General features: G+C 46.3%; 1 protein-coding gene across 2 annotated transcripts in view; it reads right to left on the bottom strand.

The window, feature by feature from the left end:
• Positions 1-12619, bottom strand: part of Tmem229b (transmembrane protein 229B) — a 61485-nt gene extending 48866 nt beyond the window's left edge. Inside the window, exon 1 of one of the 2 annotated variants that reach the window (XM_076550931.1) lies at positions 12295-12619. The gene's annotated coding sequence lies outside the window, so the exon portion shown is untranslated. The remainder of the gene's footprint in view (positions 1-12294) is intronic. The other variant, XM_042260841.2, reaches the window with a different exon arrangement.
• Positions 12620-21082: the final 8463 nt, after the last annotated feature.

Consider the following 21082-nt stretch of genomic DNA (forward strand, 5'->3'; position numbering starts at 1 on the left):
AGTCTGCTGCAGCAGGGAACCTATAAATAGCATCCACAGCAGTGAGTGGGTCCCCAGGCTTTCCTCCCAAAGAGTGAGACCTTCAGGTAGTGTCATGGCAGGGAGCTGGGAGAGTGGCCCCAGATGAAGGTAAGCTCCATAAAATCATGGCTGTATGCCTCAAGTATGCATTAAAGGTAGAGGGGCCCTGAGCGAGACCAAGACCCCACACTCATACAGCCCAAGAATGCCAGTCCCTTTTCCCTCCTTGTCTTCAAAAGCCAATGGAGCAGTGTGGTGGGCCACATAGGCATATATTTTGCACTCACAGTTCTGTCCTGTGTGTGTGTACACACACACACACACACACACACACACACACACACACACACACCCCTTGGGTCCAGGGCTATGACTGTACTTGCCATGCAAGCCTGAGGACCAGAGTTTGGATCCCCAGACATCTCACATAAACATTGGATGGGCATGGGAACTTGCCCAAGAAGTCAAAGACAGAGGATCTTTAAAATAAGCTGGCAGGCAAGACTAGCCATATCAGTAGCTCTAAGTTTGGTTGAAAGACCTTGCCTCAATGCATGAAGTGGAAGAGAAGGGTTCCTGAAATCCACCTGGGACCTCCGCGTGCATAGGCACACAGGTTTACCCACAAAAATGCATGCATACATGCACACCACACGCACACACATAAAAACGGGGGAGGGGTCTTAATTGGGATTTTTGCAGCACTGCAGGCCTGGATTTGAATTCAAACTCCACATCCTAGTTGGATGTCTTAAGGCAGCTAGCTCATTTCTCTCAGCCTATTTCCTCATCTGCAAAGTGAACAGGGCGACGATACCTACTCTAGGATGTCACGTGAGTAAGATGATATGTAAAAAGGTGCCTTGTGTGGTGCCAGGCACAAAGTACCTAATAGCACCAATAACACCGTCATGGAAAGTCCCCGCCACAGTCAAAAGTTACCTTTACACCTCTTTTCTACCCCATGATGAAAGAATAAAAATGCCTTACATATCTGTGCTGGCTAGTCTTAATGTCAACTTGACACACAAGCTAAAGTTATCTGAAAGGAAGGAATCTCAACTGAGAAAATGCCTCTATAAGATCCAGCTTGCTGTAAGGCCATTTTCTTAATTAGTGATTGGTGAGGGAGGGCTCAGCCCATCGTGGGTGGTGCTATCCCTGGACTGGTATTCCTGGTTCTATAAGAAAGTCTGAGCAAGTCAGAGGAAGCAAGTCAGTAAGCAGCTCTCCTCCACGGCCTCTGCATCAGCTCCTGCCTCCAGGTTCCTGCCCTGCTTATGTTCCTGTCCTGACTTCCTTTACTGATGCACATCACTACGGAAGTGTAATCCAAATAAACCCTTTCCTACCCAACTTGCTTTTTGGTCATGGTGTTTCATTGCAGCAATAATAATCCTAACTGAGACAGTATCTATGTAGCCTTAAAAATGTATTGCACAAACTAAGTTCTTGGGCATATTTTCTGAAGGTCATGGGATTTCTGCTCTTCTTATAAAGCAAACCATCCACAAAGGGCTTACTCTCGTCTCCAGCATAAGGGATGTTCTTGGTGACTTTTGAGGGGATTCAGAAAGATCTCTTTGTGCCTGTTAGAGAGGACTAGTTCCCTGGGGTTGCTCTTTGACCATGAGTCAGGAAAGATATGGCTCAAGAGAATAATTTCTGTGGAGACTGGCCTGTAGCCAGATAAGAAAGAGTCTGGGCACAGAAACTAGAGACCAGGAAAGGACCACAATGCAGTCTGTTGAAGACGCTGTGATAAGAAAGAAGTGAGGCAGAGCAGAAAGAACACCGTATTCGGATGGGCTTTATGGAAAAACAAGGAGAGACAGAGAGAGAGAGAGAGAGAGAGAGAGAGAGAGAGAGAGAGAGAGAGAGAGAGAGAGAGAGAGGAGTATATTGCTCTTGGTGAGAGTCAAGGTAACGTGCTGGCATTTAAAAATGGGAGTCTGTGCAACACCCCAGGCCCCCAAAAAGGAACTCTTTCTGAGATAGAGTCTCACTCTGTTGCCTAGTCTGGCTTTGAACTCATGACATACCTCTTGCCTCAACTTCCCCCATGCTGAGATTATAGGCATGAGCTACCACTTCCAACTAGCAAAGTTTTCTTCAAAAAGGAAAGAAAGGATATCCAAAGAGGCTAAGGACTATGACGCTGTATCATTTAAGATTCTTTGACTAGGGTCTCACATAGGTCAGGTTGGCCTGGAGCTTGCTGTGTAGCTGGAGATAACCTTGAAATTCTGATTTTCTACCTCCACCTCTAAAGTGTTAGGATTACAGATGTATGCCACCATGTGAAGTTTATAGATATCATAAATCTAAAAATAATAAATATTAGGATGATACATAGGTGATGGGGAGGTTCACAGATAGAAGGGATTGTTGATTTAAAAAAAAAAAAAAAAAAAGCTTGCCACAATGACTCGGTGGCAAAGGCCTGCCACGAAAGCCTGAGGACCTGAGCTTGATCCCTGGAACCCACGTAAAGCTAAAAGGAGAAAACTAAGTCCACAGAATTGACCTTTGACATCTACATGTATGTCAGCATACATGTCAGTGTGTACACTTCATTTTTAAAAATTTTTATTTGTTTGAGGCAGGGTCTCATTGTGTAGCCCTGCCTGGTTTAGAATTCATCATGTAGACCAGGCTGACCTAAGTAAGACTCACAGAGATCCTCCTGCCTCTGCTTTCCAAGTGCTGGGATTAATGGCATGTGCCACCATGTCTGGGTTTACAGTTTTGTTTTGTTTTGTTTTGTTTTAAAGTTTGCAAGAATTCTGATAAGAAGCCAGAGAGAGTGTTCAGTTGGTGAAATGATTGCCTTGCAAACATGAAAAGCTGCGTTTGAGCCGCCCTCCGAGAGAGAGAGAGAGAGAGAGAGAGAGAGAGAGAGAGAGAGAGAAAGAAAGAAGAGAAGAGAGGAGAGGAGAGGAGAGGAGAGGAGAGGAGAGGAGAGGAGAGGAGAGGAGAGGAAAGGAAAGGAAAGGAAAGGAAAGGAAAGGAAAGGAAAGGAAAGGAAAGGAAAGGAAAGGAAAGGAAAGGAAAGGAAAGGAAAGGAAAAAACAAGCACTGGGCAATGATGTCATGGGTTTATCATCCCTATGCTGGGAAGATGTAGCCAGGTGGATCGATGGGAATCACTGGACAGGCAGCCTAGCCCGCTTGATGAGCTCCTGGTCAATGACTGATATCGCCTCAAAAATAAAATAAAATAAAATAAAATAAAAGGTGAAGTCACTTGTGTGCATGCAGTTCAGACTAGGCCAGTCTGGGGAGTGAAGCCCATGAGAAGTAACTGAGATCTACCTCTTCAAGGCTTCTGCGGCCACAAACACTAGATTCCAACCTTTTATTGTTTCTCTTCACAGTTTTCCTGTGTTAGGTCAGACACACTTTTCCTCTTGGCCATGGAAAGTCCCAGCAGGGTCCTCCGGAGTATCAGCCATTGTAGGTGAGAGGTAAGCGGTGAGACGGAAGTCGGAAGTCTGTTACCAACATGAAGGGAAAGGCAGCTAGCTAGCTGCTGAGCAGATTCCAGACGGCGAACATCCTTGAGAAGGCAAGCAAGCAGCTTTATTCCCGAGTTACTCCTGACCTCGTGCCCTCTAAATTAATGCTGTCTTCTTGTTGTTTTCTGACACAGGGTTTCTCTGTGTAGCTCTGGCTGTCCCAGAACTCACGCTGTAGCCCAGGCTGGCCTCGAACTCAGAGACGCACCAGCCTCTCTCTCCAGAGTGCTGAGATTAAAGGTGAACGCCACTGCCACCCGGCAGGCAGTTCGTGTCCGTTTCCTTTCTTTTACCTCTTTCTTTCCTCCCTTTCTCCCCTCCCCATTCCTTCATTTCTACTTTATCTCTGTTTTATTAACTTAATTAATTCTGTAGTTTACTGTATCTTAGTAGCAAAATTACAGGGACGGTACAGAAGACTGACAATAAAAAGAAAACAAAAAACAAAACATGTACTTGAGGGCCGGAGAGATGGCTCAGTGGGCAAAGGCATTTGCCACCAAACTTGACCCCTGAGACCCACGTGGTAGGAGGAAACAGACTCCCGCCAGTTGTCCTTCAACCTCCATACACACTCAGTGGCAGGAGCACCCCCCCCACACACACACACACAGCACATGCACATACACACATACACACACACACACTCACACACACACACACACTCACACACAGCACATGCACATACACACATACACACACACACACACACTCACACACAGCACATGCATATACATACATATACACACACACACTCACACACACACACACACACACACACACACACACACAGCACATGCACATACAATTTAGAAAATCATGTGCTTGCCTGTAGGACAACTCAGAAAGGTATAGTGAACAGATGGAATCTGCTACAAATACCATTTAGTTGCCATCAATAAGAAATTTTATTTTGTTTTTGTTTTTTTTCTTTACAAATCCAAGTACTGGCATTGTCTAGAAAATTTTATCAGGTTTATTTATAATTTTATCAGGTTTATTAAAATTCTGGAACCTTGTTCACAGAAACATTGACTTGCATTAACATTTTTACATCCTGCATTTGTGTTAAACATTTACACAAAAATGAATGAGGGGGGAAAAACTACCAATAGATGATTTCTGTCCCCTATTTTTCCCTTTACAGCCATATACTTAGTTACCTTTTGATTGAAAGTTTAAGAAGAAAACCTAATGTTGATAACTACCAATAACAGGAGGAAAAGGGAAAACTTGTTTTCAGAATGAGATTTCCCCCCTCCCCACAACGGACCCAGCCTTAGGGAGGGATGTCTTCTGGTACAGGGGCTACATGTTTGGCTTGGATAGCAGACAGGTTAGTGTCTTTAAAAAGCCTCGCCAGAGAGGTCTCTTTTGCCTTCTGCAAAGCACCGAGGGCTGTGTTCTGGAAGCCCAGATCTGGTTAGACGATTAGAGGAATTTCTCACACCAGGCCCTGCAGGAAGAGTCTGTGATTCCTTTCTAATTTCTCCCAGCTCCATCATACCAGGCCTGTCACGATGACGTTTCTTCACCCCTCCAGTAGAGGGCGCACTCTCTCATACGGTTTTTGTAACCAGTTGCTTCCTGGATGCTTTGTGTGAGCCAATGTATGAGGGGCCCCTTAACTTACCCACTTCTCCTTTGGCTGCAGCTTAGAGAGCTAAAGGTAGCTCTGGCACAGTGGTTAGGAACAGAATTCAATTTTATCATTGTTGTTTGGTTTTAAGTGAGAGTCTTGCATTGTCTAGTCCGACTTCTCCAGAACTCAAGTAATCCTCCTGCCTTGGTGCCTTGAGTACCTAGGATTACGGGTGTGCACAACCACTCTGAGCTCTCCCACAACCCTCTGCATTGGGGATTGAACGTAAGGCCTCCCACCCTAGACAAGCATGGAGCCATGGAACTGTACTCCCAGCCTTAAAGTTTACGTTTTGGAAGTGTTTTCTGGTTTACAGCAAAACAGAGCAGACGTTACAGAGGTTTTTCTATATATCCCAAGACAGCCCAAGCCTAACGCCACCCACAACCACATCTTTCCACCAGGATGGCACATCTACCACAATCTGCCTGTGGTGGTTTGAATAAGAACAGCCCCCATAGGTTCACATATTTAAGTTTCGTTCTCAGTCCGGTGGACTGTTTTAGGAAGGGTGAGGAGGCGTGGCTTGATGAAGGAGGTGTGTCACTGGGGGTGGGCTTTGAAGTTTAAAAGCCTCTCTCTGCCTCCTGCCTACAGATCAGGATGAAGCTCTCAGCTTCAGAGAAATGCCTGCCTGACACCATGTTTCCCTCCATGACAGTCATGGACTCACCTTAAGCTGTAAGCAAGCTCCCAACTAAATGTTTTCTTTGATAGACTGCCTTGGTCGTGGTGTCTCTTCACAGCAATAGAACAGTCACTAAGACACTACCTCAGCTCGTTTTTATTACTAAAGTTCATAGTTCACATGAGGGTTCACTTACACATTTCAGGGGTTCAGATAAGTAAGGATGTGTGCCTAGCAGCGTAGCATATGATACAGAATATTTTCACTGCCACAGAAATCCTCTGTGCTTACCTTTGCCGCTAGGCCCCTGGTGACCACAAATCTTTTCATTGCCTCCAAAGTCTTGCCTTCTCCATAATTTCATATATTTGGAACCATACTTTATATAGTCTTTTCAAATAGGCTTCTTCCACTTAGTAATATGTATTTACATCTTCTCCATACTGTCCTATGGTTTGGTAGTACATTTTTGGCATAGGAATTTAAATATTCCATACCCTAGCTTCATTGTGGCAAGTCTTACTTCATTTATACACCCACAAACTCCCCCTATATAGTTTTTAAAGTAAATATTAGGTATTACACATCATTCCTGATACTGTATTTTTAAACACTAGATAATATTCTATTGCCAGTGTATACACAGTTTGCTTATCCACTCTCCTACTAAAAGGACATCCTTGTGGTTTCCACCTTTTGGTCATTAGGAACAAGGTTATTAGGGCTGGGGCTGTAGGCATGTGCTTCAAATGAGCAAGCCTAATCCGCAACACCGTGACGACAATCTGAGTGTGGTGGTACAGGTCCCAGTACTCCAGAGGGAAAACGGTGTGTGTGTGTGTGTGTGTCAGTGAAATGGCTCAGCAGGTAGACGTGCCTGTTACATGTGGGATCCACATGGTGCAGGAAAAGAGTTCATTCACACAAGCCGTCCTCTGACCTCCACATATGTGCCCCCAAATAAATAAATAAATAAATAAATAAATAAATAAATAAATGTAACACAAACAAAGACAGACATATGAGGGGTCAGGCATGGTGGCACCTGTCTTTGATCCCAGCACTTGGAAGACAGAAACAGGAGGATCTCTGTGAGTTAGTCTAGCCTGGTCTACATAGCAAGTTCAGACCAACCAGAGTGACAGAGTGAGACACTCAGAATGAATAAATACATAAGAACAAAGGCGAAAGAAATGATGTGTGGGTTTGGGTATGGGCATACTTTTTTCAGCTGCTTTGGGCGAAGACCAAGGATCTGAAGGGCTGGATCACACAGTGAGAGTATGGTCTGAGAAGTCTCCAAACCGCCCTGTAACCTGGCCATACCATTCTGTATTCCTACCAAAAATGAAGAGACTCCCTTCGCACTCACAGTAGCATTAGGAGTTTTGAGTGCTCTTGATTCAGGCCTTTCTATCAGGTGTGTAGTGGCATCTCATCCCTGTTCTTCATGGGGCTCTCAGTTACCAGAGAAGAAGGGAGAACTGGTTAAGTCTCAAAGCAGGCAGCAGGAAGCTCTGACGTCGTTGATGACCAATATCGTTCGTCTTGCGGAAGTTGGCATAGAGCTGGGTGACACTATCAGCCAGAGCTCATCATTTTTATTAGGGAAGTTCATAAATTACATTCCAAAGACAGATGTGTGGGCTTCACCCTCCTTATGCTCAGGTATGAGTGGATTTCTACAGGAGAAGCCAATGCAAAATGTCAGTCAGGGAGTCATCGAATGTTTATAAAGTATCAGAGGATTGAAAAGAGAAATCCATGGCCAGATAAAAAGTGTTAGGCTCTGGGGACATGATCATGGTGACTGTAGGGACAGGAATGTACACTTTCACAGAGCTCAAAAATAATGCATCTTTCAAAATAATGCATTATATCAAAATAATATACTTTGGAGGTATATTCCTCCCCCAACCCTTGGACAACATCTCACTACGTAGCCCAGGCTGGCCTCAAACTCACAACCTCCCTACCTCAGTCTCTAGAGTACTGGGGTTGATTACAGGTATACCCTCACCCCTGGCTACCTCAGATGTTTAGAAGTCATGTCCTCTTCCTTCCTTCCTTCCTTCCTTCCTTCCTTCCTTCCTTCCTTCCTTCCTTCCTTCCTTCCTCCCTCCCTCCCTCCCTCCCTCCCTCCCTCCCTCCCTCCCTTCCTCCCTTCCCCTCTCACTCCCTCTCTCCTTTCCTTCCTTCCTTTCTATTAATAGAAAGAAAATGCAGTGGATAAGAACTGTGCGCCTTGAGCCTGAAAATAAAAAACCTATGATTCTCTGCTAATGTGAATTATCCATAAAGCATTAAAACATTAATCAGGGCTCTGAGGAGGGAGCAGACAGGCACTATTATGGTGCGCAAATGTATGGTGTAATATGGGGGTGGCAGCGGGGGTGGGTGGGGGTGGGCTGGGGGAGAATGGTTCATGTCCTGAGGACAGAGGCATATCTGAAAAGGTGAAAATGGTAAGGATTGGGTTGACATGTGTGACTTGACTGCCACCCAGGGCCATGATGATGTTTGAGCCTGGGCTGCCGCCAAGGCCCACATCTGGATTCATGGCCTTGATGTAGCCGTGGTCTGTATTGATGTTCCTGGCTCCTGATACCACCAAAGGCCAAGAGGATAGGGCTGTACAGAGTTGGCCCCGCCCCCTCATGGGCTGCGCCATTTAGGAGAGCTGGTCCTGTCCCTCACCAGCTGAAGCACTCAGGACAGAGGGTCCTACACTTGGCCCTGAGGCTGTTCGGATGGGAAAGCAGGTTGTGCCTGCCATGTGGTGAGGGAAAGACGCCTCCCTCGTCCTCTCCACCTGCAGCAAGTGGGGGACCTGACCCAACCCCTCACCAGCTTCAGCTCTCAGGAGAATGGGCCCTCGCCTTGCCTGAGTACCACAGTAGAGTTGACCCTGTAGGCAGGGGTGTGGTGAGCCAGCCCTAAGGGTGTGTGAGAGGGGCATGGCTGGTATCACCTCCCTCATCTGCAGTGTTGTGGTGGGAGCCAGGGAAAGATGCCCCGCCCCCTGCTCCTGCTGCCTCCAGCCAGTGATGGAGCAGATCCTCCCCTTTACCAGCTGCAACACTCAGGAATTTGAGCCCTGCACATCATCTGGGCAGCACATCCATACTGACCCTGTTGATGAGGGCGGAGGGGTGACATGGCCTGAGAATGTGAGCATGAGAGATCTGGCCCCACCCCTCATCTGCCATATGGTGGCATGGGTGGGGGAGAGATGCCCTCCCCTCCCCCCTCCTCCCACCCCCTATGCCTGAGGCAAGTGGGAAAGCGGCCCCTGAGGTCATAAGAGCAGGAGAGCTGCCCCTGCCCCTCATCAGCTGCAGCACGTGGGAGAACAGGCCCTGCACCTTGCCTGGGCATCATGGTAGAGCTGACCCTGTTGGTGGAGGTATGAGTGAGCCAGCCCTAAAGTTGTGATCATGGGAGAGCTGTCCTTACTACTCCTCTGTCATGCAGAGGCGTGGGTGAGGGAAGGATGCCCCCCCATTACCCTTGCCCCACTGCCCGTGACAAACGAGGGAGCTGACCCTCCCTCTAGCTGTAGCACTCAGGAAAGCGGCTCTTCCCCTCACCTGGGCAGCACAGTAGAGTTGACCCTGTTGGCAGAGGTGAGAACGAGCTGGCCCTCAGGGTGTGAGAGTGGGAGAGCTGACCCAAACCCCCCTTATCTGCAATGTGATGGTGAGGGTGAGGGAAAGATGCCCTTCCCCCCTTGCCCCTACCACCTGTGGTGGGTGAGGGAACTGACCCTTCCCCTTACCAGCTGCAGCACTCGGGAGAGTGGAACCCTGAACCTCACCTGGGCAACACAGTAGAACTGGCCCTGATAGTGTAGGTGTGGGAGAGCCTACCTTGAACGTGGGAAAGCAGGAAAACTGCCCGCCCCCGTCCCCGCCCCCACCCCTTGCTCATCTCTGCAAAGGGTGAACTAGCCAGGGCAATGCTGCAGAGCTCACTCTGGTGGTGAGGATAGGGGAGAGATGACAGGCTGACCAATCCTGCAACTACCCAGGCCCAGAACCAGGGTTATGAGTTGGTCCACCTCAACATCCACCCCATCTATGATGTGCTGGAGCATGTGAAGAGGCCAGTCCTGCAGACCCAAAGCTTCGGATCTCCATGATACAGGGCAACTCCCAGTGAAGGCCCAGCATCGATAGTGTAGCAGAAACCGGAGGCCTCGAACCAGACCAATAACTCTTCGCAATGAACACTTGCAAGTAAAGATGTATGGACAAAAGGGTTTACTGTGTGACTCACTGTGTCACACTACAGCTTCCATGATGAGATTTAGTTTTCCTTTTTTTTCCTCTTGAATTTTATTTTATTTTATTTTGAGGGGAGGTTGCAAGGCCAGAGGGCAGATGTGACGGGATGGGGGAAAGAATGGGATTGAGATGTAATGATGTGAAAGACACAAAGAATAAATAAAAAGAAAGTTTAAAAAAACAACAACAAAACATTAGTCACAACCCTGAAAATTAGTGCAGGCTCAAAAGGCTAGCATTAAAATTAAGGGAGTACAGGGTCAAAGCTAAAGAAATGAAAGCAATGAGCTAGAGGTGTAGCTCAGTGTGTGGGGTGCTGGCCTGGCATGCACAAAGTCCTGGGTTTGATCCCCAGCACCACATAAACTGGGAGTGGTGGGACATGCCTGTAACCTCAGCCTGTGAAATCCCTGCACTCTAGGAGGTGGAGGTGTTGTTGGTTTTTATTTTGTTTTGTTTTTACTCTTTTATTCTTTTGGGGAGCCCACCACTCAGCTCTCAAATAAATCACACATGGAGGCTTATTCTTAATTATACATGACCGACCTTAGCTTGGCTTGTTTCTTGTCAGTTTTTCTTAAATTAACCCATCTGTCTTTTGCCTCTGGGTTTTTTCCTTTTTCTGTTTCTTTCTTTCTTACTCTGTGGCTGGCTGGGTGGCTGGGTGGCTGGGTGGCTGGGTGGCTGGGTGGCTGGGTGGCTGGCCCCTGTTGTACTTCTCCTTGATCCCTCTTGCTCTTCTTTCTTTACTCCCAGATTTCTCCCTCTATATATTCTCTCTGTCTTCCAGTCCTGCCCATCTTTTCTCCTGCCTTGCTATTGGCCATTCAGCTCTTTATTAGGCCATCAGGTGTTTTAGACACGCATAGTAACACAGCTTCACAGAGCTAAACAAATGCAACATAAACAAAAGTAACACACCTTAAGATAATATTCTACAACAGGGGGCACAAGAGGAAAAATTCAAGTTATCCTTGACTATATAGCAAGTTTGAGGCCAGCCTTGAGTAAAACCTGGCCTCAAATCAATAAATAAAATAAGATATAAAAGGGGAAAACATGAAACGAGAATACGAACACACATCGAAACCACATCACTTCAGACATCTAGGTGTGGGTTTAACTGAGAAGAGAGTTGACTAGAACATGTAGGAATCATGGGGAGAGCTCCATTACACACCACACCACACACACACACACACACACACACACACACACACACACACACACACACGGAATTCCACCCCTATTCTGCTGCGGTCCTTTCTGATCCAGCCAATCCAGACGCTGGCCACACTGAGCAGAATCTCCGCCCTGGAGATTAAAAACCAAACTCTAAGCTGATCACTTCCCTCCCCTCTGTGCCTCCCTTTGCCAGGATACGGGGAGCTCAGTCAGTCTGAGGAGGGACAAAGGAGTATTGTTAAGGAGAGCATGGCTGTGAGAAGGCTTCTCAACTAAAAGCTTTAATGCTGCTGCCTCAGCCATTCTACACCCTGCCCCCCAGGGGACACTGTGTGCTTGTCCCAACTTTACCATATCAGTTCAAAGGGAAATTTCAGCCAGACATAGCGATTACAGAAAGGTATCTTGAGACTTGGCAACATTAATAGGCTAAGAATTTCTATCACAACATCTCATCCAAGCCCAGATCACCAGCTCTACTGGTCCTGGGATGAAGTAGGATGGGAATATATATATATATATATATATATATATATATATATATATATATATATTTTTTTTTTTTTTTTTTTTTCAGATCTGAGTCCTGAGATTCTTTCCCCAAGAGCTGGTTGAGAGCAGACTGGCCTGGGGCACCAAGATGTGTGGATTGTATCACGGCAAGTAGGGTAATGCCCAGCTCCATGCTTGTCACCCTCCTCGTCTTGGCCCGTGGAGAACTCAGTCACCTTAGGAAAAGCCGCATAATTCTGGGAAGCCGATGATCCCACAGAGTCTATCTTGCCTGGGAAACTAGTTCACCGGCAACATCCCATTAGCTTCAGATGCTAACTGATTAATAAATATGCATTCACTGTCCTCTCTTGCTTAAGACTGTGCTGTTTGGGGGACTAGGTTCTAGAAACTTCTATTCACGTCCACTGATGTCCTTATACGTTTTGCGAAAGATTTAGGTCCCACAGGTAACAAAGATTTACACCCTACGCATTCCGCCCAAGACGGCTTGTGACTTACCCCAACTCCAAGAGAATGCTTCAATTTCTCTCCTGCTGTGCAGTGAAGAGGCTGTGGTTATTTGTGTTCTATCGCAGGGCTGATTCCACAGCCAGGCCTTATTCTTTCAATATACTTTGTTTGCAGAGTAAACTCTCTAGTTTGAGCTCCGAAGTGACCAGCGTTTACACATCAAGGCACCTCCTTTCCCTCGGAACACTACTGTTCCTCTTTCTGGCTCACATCTTAGGTCAAGGTCAGATAGACTCTTTCCAAAGCACAGGTCTGGGGAAGAAAGCACAGTAAGGTCTTCGGTAGGATGTTTCCCCCTTCTTTATAGGCCTGAGCAGTGACGTCAAATACACAGATCTGTGACTTCCCCCGGGAGACTAGGGGGAGGGCTGGGATTAGGGAGGGAAAACTCGGGGTTTCCAGTGACTCAGAGATAGAGCGTAATGGGGGTGTGTCTTTTGTAATGGATGTGTGTTTAAAGGCTAGCCTAAAAAGCAAACTGTTACCCGGTGGGGTACCCTCTTGTAACCCCAGCTTTTCGGGGAGTCGGGGCAAAAGATCACCTTTGGTTTGAGGCCGTCCTTGTATGCAGAGTGAGGTCCTATCTCAAAAAAACAAAATTGGTGTAGTGGTGCATGCTTCTAATCCTAGCACTTGGGAGGTGGAGGCAGGGGGATGAGGAGTTCTAGGCCAGAACTGGGGAGACAGCTCAGAGAAGAAGAAAAAAAAAAAAAGCACCAAAAACAAAACACAAAAACACCACCCTGTTGCATATAAGCCTAACCACCTGAGTTTGGGTCCCCATAACCGCCATCTGTAACCCCAGAGGCCCCACCAGAAACAGGAAGTAGAGACAGGAGAGCCTCCAGGAGCTTGACAGCTAGCTACTCCAATGTATGGACAGCCAAGAGCTCCTCTCTCAAACCCAAAGCCTGCCTGCCCTCTGACCTACACACATGCTCCACCGCATGCATGCATCCGAGCTCACACATACGAAAGTGCACACTCATGTGTACGACACGTACACAAAATCATTTAAAGCAAAACAAAAGGAATTCAAAATCAGCCCTGGAGACATACCCAGCTAGAGTCGGCCTGAGTTACGCGAGACTGCCTCGAAATAACCAAACAGAACAAATGTCTTGTTCAACGGCTCTCGAGGACCGCCTGGTGTTCTCTGGATGAGAGACTGTTAATATTTCATTACATCCTTTATTTTTCACCGTTTCGATCTAAATTCATCTTCTAGAAGCACACTAGACCTCGTGGGCTCCCATCCCTACCCTAACTGCTGGACTGAGCTTGATGACACCCTGGCACTAAGATCAAAGGAAGGAGACCACGAGGGGATCAGGGGGGTGGAGGTGGTAAGGAGTAAGGACAAGTATGGGTGGTTATAAAGGGTGACAAGAGGCAGACAAGGGAGACAGATTCAAGACTTCCTCCTTAGAAGCCACTGGCTGTGTTATTCCCCAGAACCTCTGTTCGCTAGGCCTCTGGGCCACACCCAACCAGCACTGACTTCCTTCCTTTCTCGAGTGCAGAAAGGGGCTGAGAAGAGCATTTCACTGGTGAGACGTGAGATGGGCTCGGATTAGAAAGAAAAGGCCAGCTTAACTCTGTCCCCAGACTTGTGTCTGCTGCTTCTTCAGTCCTTGGGCAGCGGCCAGACCACAAGAACACAGTGTATAATAGGAACCCGGTAATGCTGTTGTGGTCATAGTTTAATTGCTTTGAAGAGATAATAGGGGATCCACACAATATTAGAGGCATGTGAGTCCCCTCTGACCTAAAATTGATTCCTAGCTCCCCCGGGTCCCTGCTGCCATATTCCTCGCCAGTATCTCATGCAGCTGGAGACAGGACATAAAGGGCTGCCGCTAAACCTGAAGGATGGGGCTGCATTTGCTCTTGGACAGGGAGGCTGTGGCTTTATTGAGTTGGTTGTCAACTTCCCTGAATCTCAGCTTTCTCCCTTACTCACGGGATCAATACTTCTTAAACATTTTAGTAGCTTTTATTAGAAAAATGATTCATGCTTCTTGTAAAATGTTTATATAATATAGAAAAGAACAAAACATAATATATATATATATATATATGTAGTGAACGTTTTGTTGTTATTTTCCAGATGGGGTTTCTCTGTGTAGCTTTGGCCCTCCTGGAACTCCCAATGTAGGCCAGGCTGGCCTCAAACTCAGAGATTCACCTGCCTCTGCCTCCTGAGTGCTGGGATTAAATGTGTGCCACCACCAGTGGGCTTATATTGAATTTATTTGTCCAAAGAAAAACCATCGTAACATTGTGTGTGTGTGGGGGGGGGGGTCGTCTTCCATATATGCTTATAAATCATATTCTATACACTTTTATTTATTTTTAAGTATTTTTATTTAATTCTTTGGGAATTTCATACAGCGCACTTTGGTCATATTCATTCCCCTCCCCAACTCCATTTATTTTACATTTATTTACTTTATTTTTTGTGTATGAATGTTTTGCCTGAATGTTTATCTATGCATCCCATGTATGCCTGATGCCCTAGAAGGTCGGAAAAGGGTGCTGTGTTCCCTGGAATTGGAGTTGCAATGTTTGTAGCCACCGTATGGGTGCTGGGAATTGAACCCAGGTCCTCCATAAGAGCAATAAACACTCCAAACTGCTCAGCCATTCTTCTAGGCCTTCTCTTTTTTTTTATTCTACATACTTTTAAAGAAGTTGTTTCACATGGCATTAAGTAATGAATATTCCCATATCAATAAATATAATCTTTTAACTAAAATGGTCTTTATTTTCTAGTTGAATCACCATAATTATATTCATTTACTAGGCTACAATTGAAGGTTTGCATCCTTCCCCTTCCCTTTATTTTGCTCTTATTGCTGTTATAAATACTAAGGAGATCCCTCTGTCTTCTCTTAATATGATATGGTAGCTTGAATGAGAACAGCTCCCATGGGCTCACATGCTTAAATACTTGGTCTCCAGTTGGTGGAACTGATTGGGAAGGATTAGGAGGTGTGGCCCTGTTGGGGAAGGCATGTCATGCTGGCGGCAGGCTTTGAGTTTTCAAAAGACTCCTGCCAGTCTCCGTGTGTTCTCTGCCTCCTGCTTGCAGTTTCGAGCTGAGAGCTCTCAGCTGTCCCTGCCACCATGCTTTTGCTCTGCCGCCACGGACTCGAACCCTCTGAAACTGTAAGCCCAATTAAATGCTTTCGTCTATAAGGTGTCTTGGTTCATGATGTTATATCACAGCAACAGAAAGTATCTAAACACATGATGTATGGGAAATAGTCAATGGATCTGGCTCAAGAAAGGGCACAATGACCACAAAATAACAGGTCAGTAAAAGCAGAGGTTTAAGATTAAAGACCCTAGAAAAAATTGTCATCTTCCTTTTACAGAACCTCTGGTCTTAGATACATTCCTACACATGTCCATTACCATTTGATGGACATGCGTAGCAAACACATTTAGATAAACTTATTTTCAGCATTGCAATGGGTTTATTTCAACACTGAAAATTTTGCTTCTCCAATGAATCACAGTTCTCACACGAGTGTCCTTTGTTCTGGAGACCCTAGGTCCACAAAAGTATGCACTCTTATGTCCAGGAAACCTGTTTTCAGGATCAGAACACCCTAGAAGGCACCTGATCATTCCCCAGTGGAACATGGGGCACTGAGGAGGACTTGAAAGAAGCCCCCAACTTGGGTCACCCAAGAACAGTGCCATCTTAGGAAGGTGCCTGTTCTGCTCCGCCTACAACCTCCTTCTGCAAGTACAGGGGTCTGTCTGCCATCTACCTGATGGCCGTGCTGCCTCAAAAGGGAAGCAGTGGTATTTCTCTTCTGGACTTGAACTAAGAAACCCAGAGCCTAGGCATCTAGACACTCCATGTTCAATTTTTAAAAAATTTTAGAGATTTATTTTCAATTTTGTGTTGTGTGTATTTCTTAGGGTTTTCATTGCTGTGAAGAGACACCATGACTACAGCAACTCTTATAAGAAAAACATTTAATTGGGGTGGCTTGCTTATGGTTTCAGAGGTTCAGTCTGTTATCATGGTAGGAGCCACCATAGAGATGTGGTTCAATCCCCGGATCTGCAGAAAAACAAAGTAGAGATGGGCGGTGGTGGCACACACCTTTGATCCCAGCACTCAGGAGGCAGAGGCAGGCAGATCTCTGTGAGTTCAAGGCCAGCCTGGTCTACAGAGTGAGTTCCAGGACAGGTAACCAAAACTACACAGAGTAAACCCTGTCTTGAAAAACCAAAAAAAAAAAAAAAAAAAAAAAAAAAAAAAAAAAAAAAAGGCAGAGGATTAGGGACATTATAGAGAGTTTTTAAAGTCTTCACTTCTGGTTAAGGATGTGGCTTGGTTGGTAAAGTGCCTTCCCGGCATGCACGAAGCCCTGGATTCAATCTCTAGTACCACATAAACCGAGGAAGCACTCAGGAGATGCATACTGGATAATCAAAAGTTCAAAGTCATTTGAGCCCAAATGGGCTACATGAGACTTTTTTTCCAAAATAAATAAATAAATAAATAAATAAATCACCTGCATTTTAAGCAGAGCCTGAAACTCCACTCTCGTCTGTGTTTGAAGGTGATGTAAGCACACCATGGTCAAATCAAAAGGGAACTGATCTGGCCCTTGGCAGTCTCGGAGTCAGAGTGTTGGAGCACTGGGGCCTTTGGGAGATCAAACAGGCCATGGTGGCCACTAGATGGCACTGGGAGATAGCCTCTCATTTCCCTCCGGTCATGCCCAGAAGAGGGAGGACAGGCTAGATCTGAGGTGATCACCAGGAGCAGCAGGCAATGTCCAGGAAGGCTTGAGGCTGATGAGTGGAGAATGTGACGGCTTACGTCGTGACCTGATGAAGGAGATAGCCGCCCTTTTGGCTTCTGACTAAACCAGTGTGACCAGACCTATCAACCCCTGAGGTAGGCCCCAAGAGTGACTAAAGGCATGTTCCTTGGAATCGTCAGGCAGAGCAGACCTTGAGTCCTGGTTTGGCTGCATATCTGCCTCCTTAGTTCAGCTTACTCATAAAACGAAGATAAAAACAGCTTCAGGCATAGAAAATTGTGAGAACTAAGATCACTCCTTAGAATGTTTTTCCTTGTTTTCCTTCCTGATGTTCTCATTCAAATGCCTTATAAAACACTTAGCAGAAACCTGGAGGCACATGCAGTAAGTACATGTTTCTAATGAGAAAATCAGAGCGAGTCTCCCTTGTTCTCGGTGCCCTGGAATGGCTGGCTGTGTCCAAGGTATGTTTAGTGACATGGCTTTGATTCCCATCTGGCAATTCTCACACTAGTAAGCAGGGTGTTTTGTGGCCCTCCCAGGCCCTGGCCCTCCTGAAGTGTCCATCTCAATTAGGACAGGAGCCATAAAAGCCTTGCTTTGGTTTCACAGGTGAACAGAGGCATGGGGACTTGGAGAGGCTAGCCACAGGTTACAACAAGAGTCTGAGCAAGAACTGGTACACGCAGCCCTGTGTGTTGTGTAAGTCCCCACCCCAGATCATAGGGCTCTTCCTGTTGGAGAAAACAGGGGCTCAGGGGGGCAGGCCGGAGAGCACGGTGAGATCCTGCAAGGCCAGCTGCCTGGGACTGGGCTGTGCTCCACACTCTCCTTCCCCTGGCCCAGAGTGGATGTGCAGCGAACGTGACTCAAACACATGAAATCAGAACCCTCGTTCCCCAGACCTCTTGCACTGTTACCCCAGGTGAGCTTGTGGAGGCTGACGTGGAGTTGAGTTGGTGAGGTAGGGGGTGAGAGAGAGAAAGATGCCTTCTTCAGCTTGTGTCTGTCATCAGCTGAACGGATCAGAGGGGTCAGCACCTGGGGAGCATTTTTTAAGTGCCAAGAACTAAGCTAAGTGCTAAGGCAGCAATTTAGATTCTGGAAGTGGGATTCCAGAGATTACATGTTGCCCTCTGGAAACTCATATGCTCGACGTTGCCATATATTTACCACTGAAAAGGAGCCAAAGACTACGGCTAGCTCTGTCATTGACTTGAGTTTTCTTGGCTTCTTTTAGCTCCTTAGAGTCTCTCCCCACATGGGCTTCTCTGCAGGAGAACCTGACATCCACTTAGAACTGGTCCCTGCCCAGCTCATCCCTCCCCCAATGGATATGAACAGTCACTGTTTTCATTATTGATGAACACTGATAGAGAAACAAGACCACATAAAATCGTGATGCATGCTCTACAATGATCTAGAACCAGCTAGATTCTCCCGACCCTCATTTTCTGAGTGCTAGCCCACAACCAGCTTCTCTTCTCCCTTTCTTCTGTTCTCAGTCCACTGGGCTGCCCCTGCCTGGCTCCTTCTTGTCCACAGCTGCGCTCAGCAGATCATTTTGCATTGACATAATGTTGTAATTATATCCGTTCTACCCTGTGTTTCCCTCTGGAGTTGCTATTCTCTGAGGCGATCACAGAAATGTCAGAATATGATGTATGCCTTACTAGTCAATACAGATACCAGACAGGTCCTAAGAAAGAGAAAACGCAGCATCCTACACATCCCCAGGCCTGCTGATTCAAAAGGTCAGGGTTGGGACCTGGAATCTATGGTTTTAATCAGTGCTCTTGGGATGTGATAATGTGAAGTAGGATTGGGACTCTGTCTGTTCACTCATTGGGGTCTTCCTTGACCAGATTCCCTTTCCATCACATTCTTTCTTGTCACCTTTAGGCATCATGCTAGTCCTTTCTGCCTTTATTCCTTCAGGTTTGCTTTTCATTCACTAAATTCACTAACAGTTCCTACATGCTTATAATATGCCAGACTCTAGGGCAGGCCTTTGATCTCCACATTTTAAATACCATTTTAGGAAGTAACTGATTCCTGTTCTACAGAGGAAAAGCCCTGCCTTCCCCATCCTCTGCCTGGCTCCACAGGTCATGTGTAGCTATGTGGCCAGGTCATGTGTAGCTATGTGTAGCTATGTGGCCAGGTCCATCCTGTGGACCCCTCTGGGAATAGCCAAGAGTCTAGGGTCAGCATACGGAGCTCTAAAGTCTATACCCAGAGTTCACTGGGTGACATGTGTCTTCTTAGCAGAATGCTTAGAAAAATAGCAAGTACTTAAGATGTACGTGTTGGTGAAGAGCTGAATGAGTAGATGGGAGAAAAGGGAATATTGGAAGTTAGGATACCTTTTGCTCATCTGCCTTCAACATTTATTCATACTCCCCCCTCAACCCCAGGTCTTCATTCTGACACTTCTCTTCATGCCCAGTCACTGCCCTTCTAACCCACCTTAGGCTGGTGACCTCAAACTTCTCTGGCTCTACCCATAATTCATTCCCCTAGCTGCTCCCAAGGTTCAGCAGTAAATGACCTCTTGAGTTCCCTAAGGGCTGCCATGCTCTATCCCTGGCTATGAGGTGGAGGTCAGATCAGGACTGTCCCTACTTCCCCCTTCCTAGAAGTCTGGGTTCCTCTCCCCTTTCTCCTCTGCTCACCCCTCTCTATTCTTCTTCTAAAAGAAGCAAGCAGAAGGAGGGCTACTTTGATTTGCGGAGGTTTTAGTGAAACAAGGGGTATGGTCTTCGCAGCCTGGAACCCTGATCAGAGAAGACAGGCAGTCTCATGAGGAGGTGACTTGTTGATCACTCTGTAATTCTGGAGGTCTGTTTCTCCATCCAGGAGAGACAGGGATTGCAGTGCTGTTCTTTAAGAGCAGTTTGCTTGTCTTGACCATCTTTATACCCTCCCACCCCAGACTCAGTAGAGTGTCTGGTAAACATCTGACCTCCAGAAAATATTGTTCAAAGATTGAATAACAGAAGCTACCGTGTATAGGTCACCTGCTAAATGTCAGATATCATATTATCTGATTCCATTCTTTCAGATTTTCTTTTCATTTTTATTTATGGCTGTGTGTGTGTGTGTGTGTGTGTGTGTGTGTGTGTGTGTGTGTGTGTGTTATGCCATGTGTATGGGTGCCCAAGGAGGTCAGAAAAACATGTTGCATTCCTGGAAGCAGGGGTTACAGGCAGTTGTAAGCCACTAGAGAATGTGGGTGATGGGAATTGAACTCGGGTCCTCTGGAAGGAGTACAAGTGCTCTTAACCTCGAAGCCATCTCTCCAGCCCCTAAATTAATTCTTTCTAAAGAATTTATTTCTAACAACACTTTACAAAAGAAGAATTAACAGAGAAAATCTAGCAGGGTCACATAGCCACCAAAGTGACAAAGTACGAACTTGAACTGACGTCTCTCTTCTTCGCCACAGTGCTGTCCAGGAAACTAAGCCCAGAGTAAGATACTATTACACTGACTCTGTATGGATTTAGTCAACATTCCCGCCGCCGCAGCCTTGTAGCGTGTGTATAGAGAACACACTCCTTCTCTACCCCAAGAAGTGGGGGTAGCATCTGAAGTGTTTTAATCTCGAACTTGCACTCCAGAGCTTGGTTACATAAGCACTTCAAAGGCCATCAAAACCTATCCCCAAGGCCTTAATGTTCTCGAGAGATACTAGAAATAATCTTTCCTTCGTGAAATAAGTGGTTTTCACAACACGGAATCAGCCAGGAAGATTATCTGGGCGCTGCTGCCCTTGAATGAATCGGAGCAGGCCGACTGTCAGCCTGCCTTGAAGTAGGGTAGGTGGCTATTTTGTGCCTGCCTGCCGATGGATACTCGAACATTTAGCTAATTTGGTCTCCGACATTTTAAATATCACCTGTAGGAATGAGTAAAACAACAAGTGGCCTCTGCTCATTATTCCACTGCTGCTAATACCAGAACTCCGCCATTACCAAGGG

This window comes from Peromyscus maniculatus, chromosome 14 (assembly GCF_049852395.1).
Source record: "Peromyscus maniculatus bairdii isolate BWxNUB_F1_BW_parent chromosome 14, HU_Pman_BW_mat_3.1, whole genome shotgun sequence".
NCBI lineage: Eukaryota > Metazoa > Chordata > Mammalia > Rodentia > Cricetidae > Peromyscus > Peromyscus maniculatus.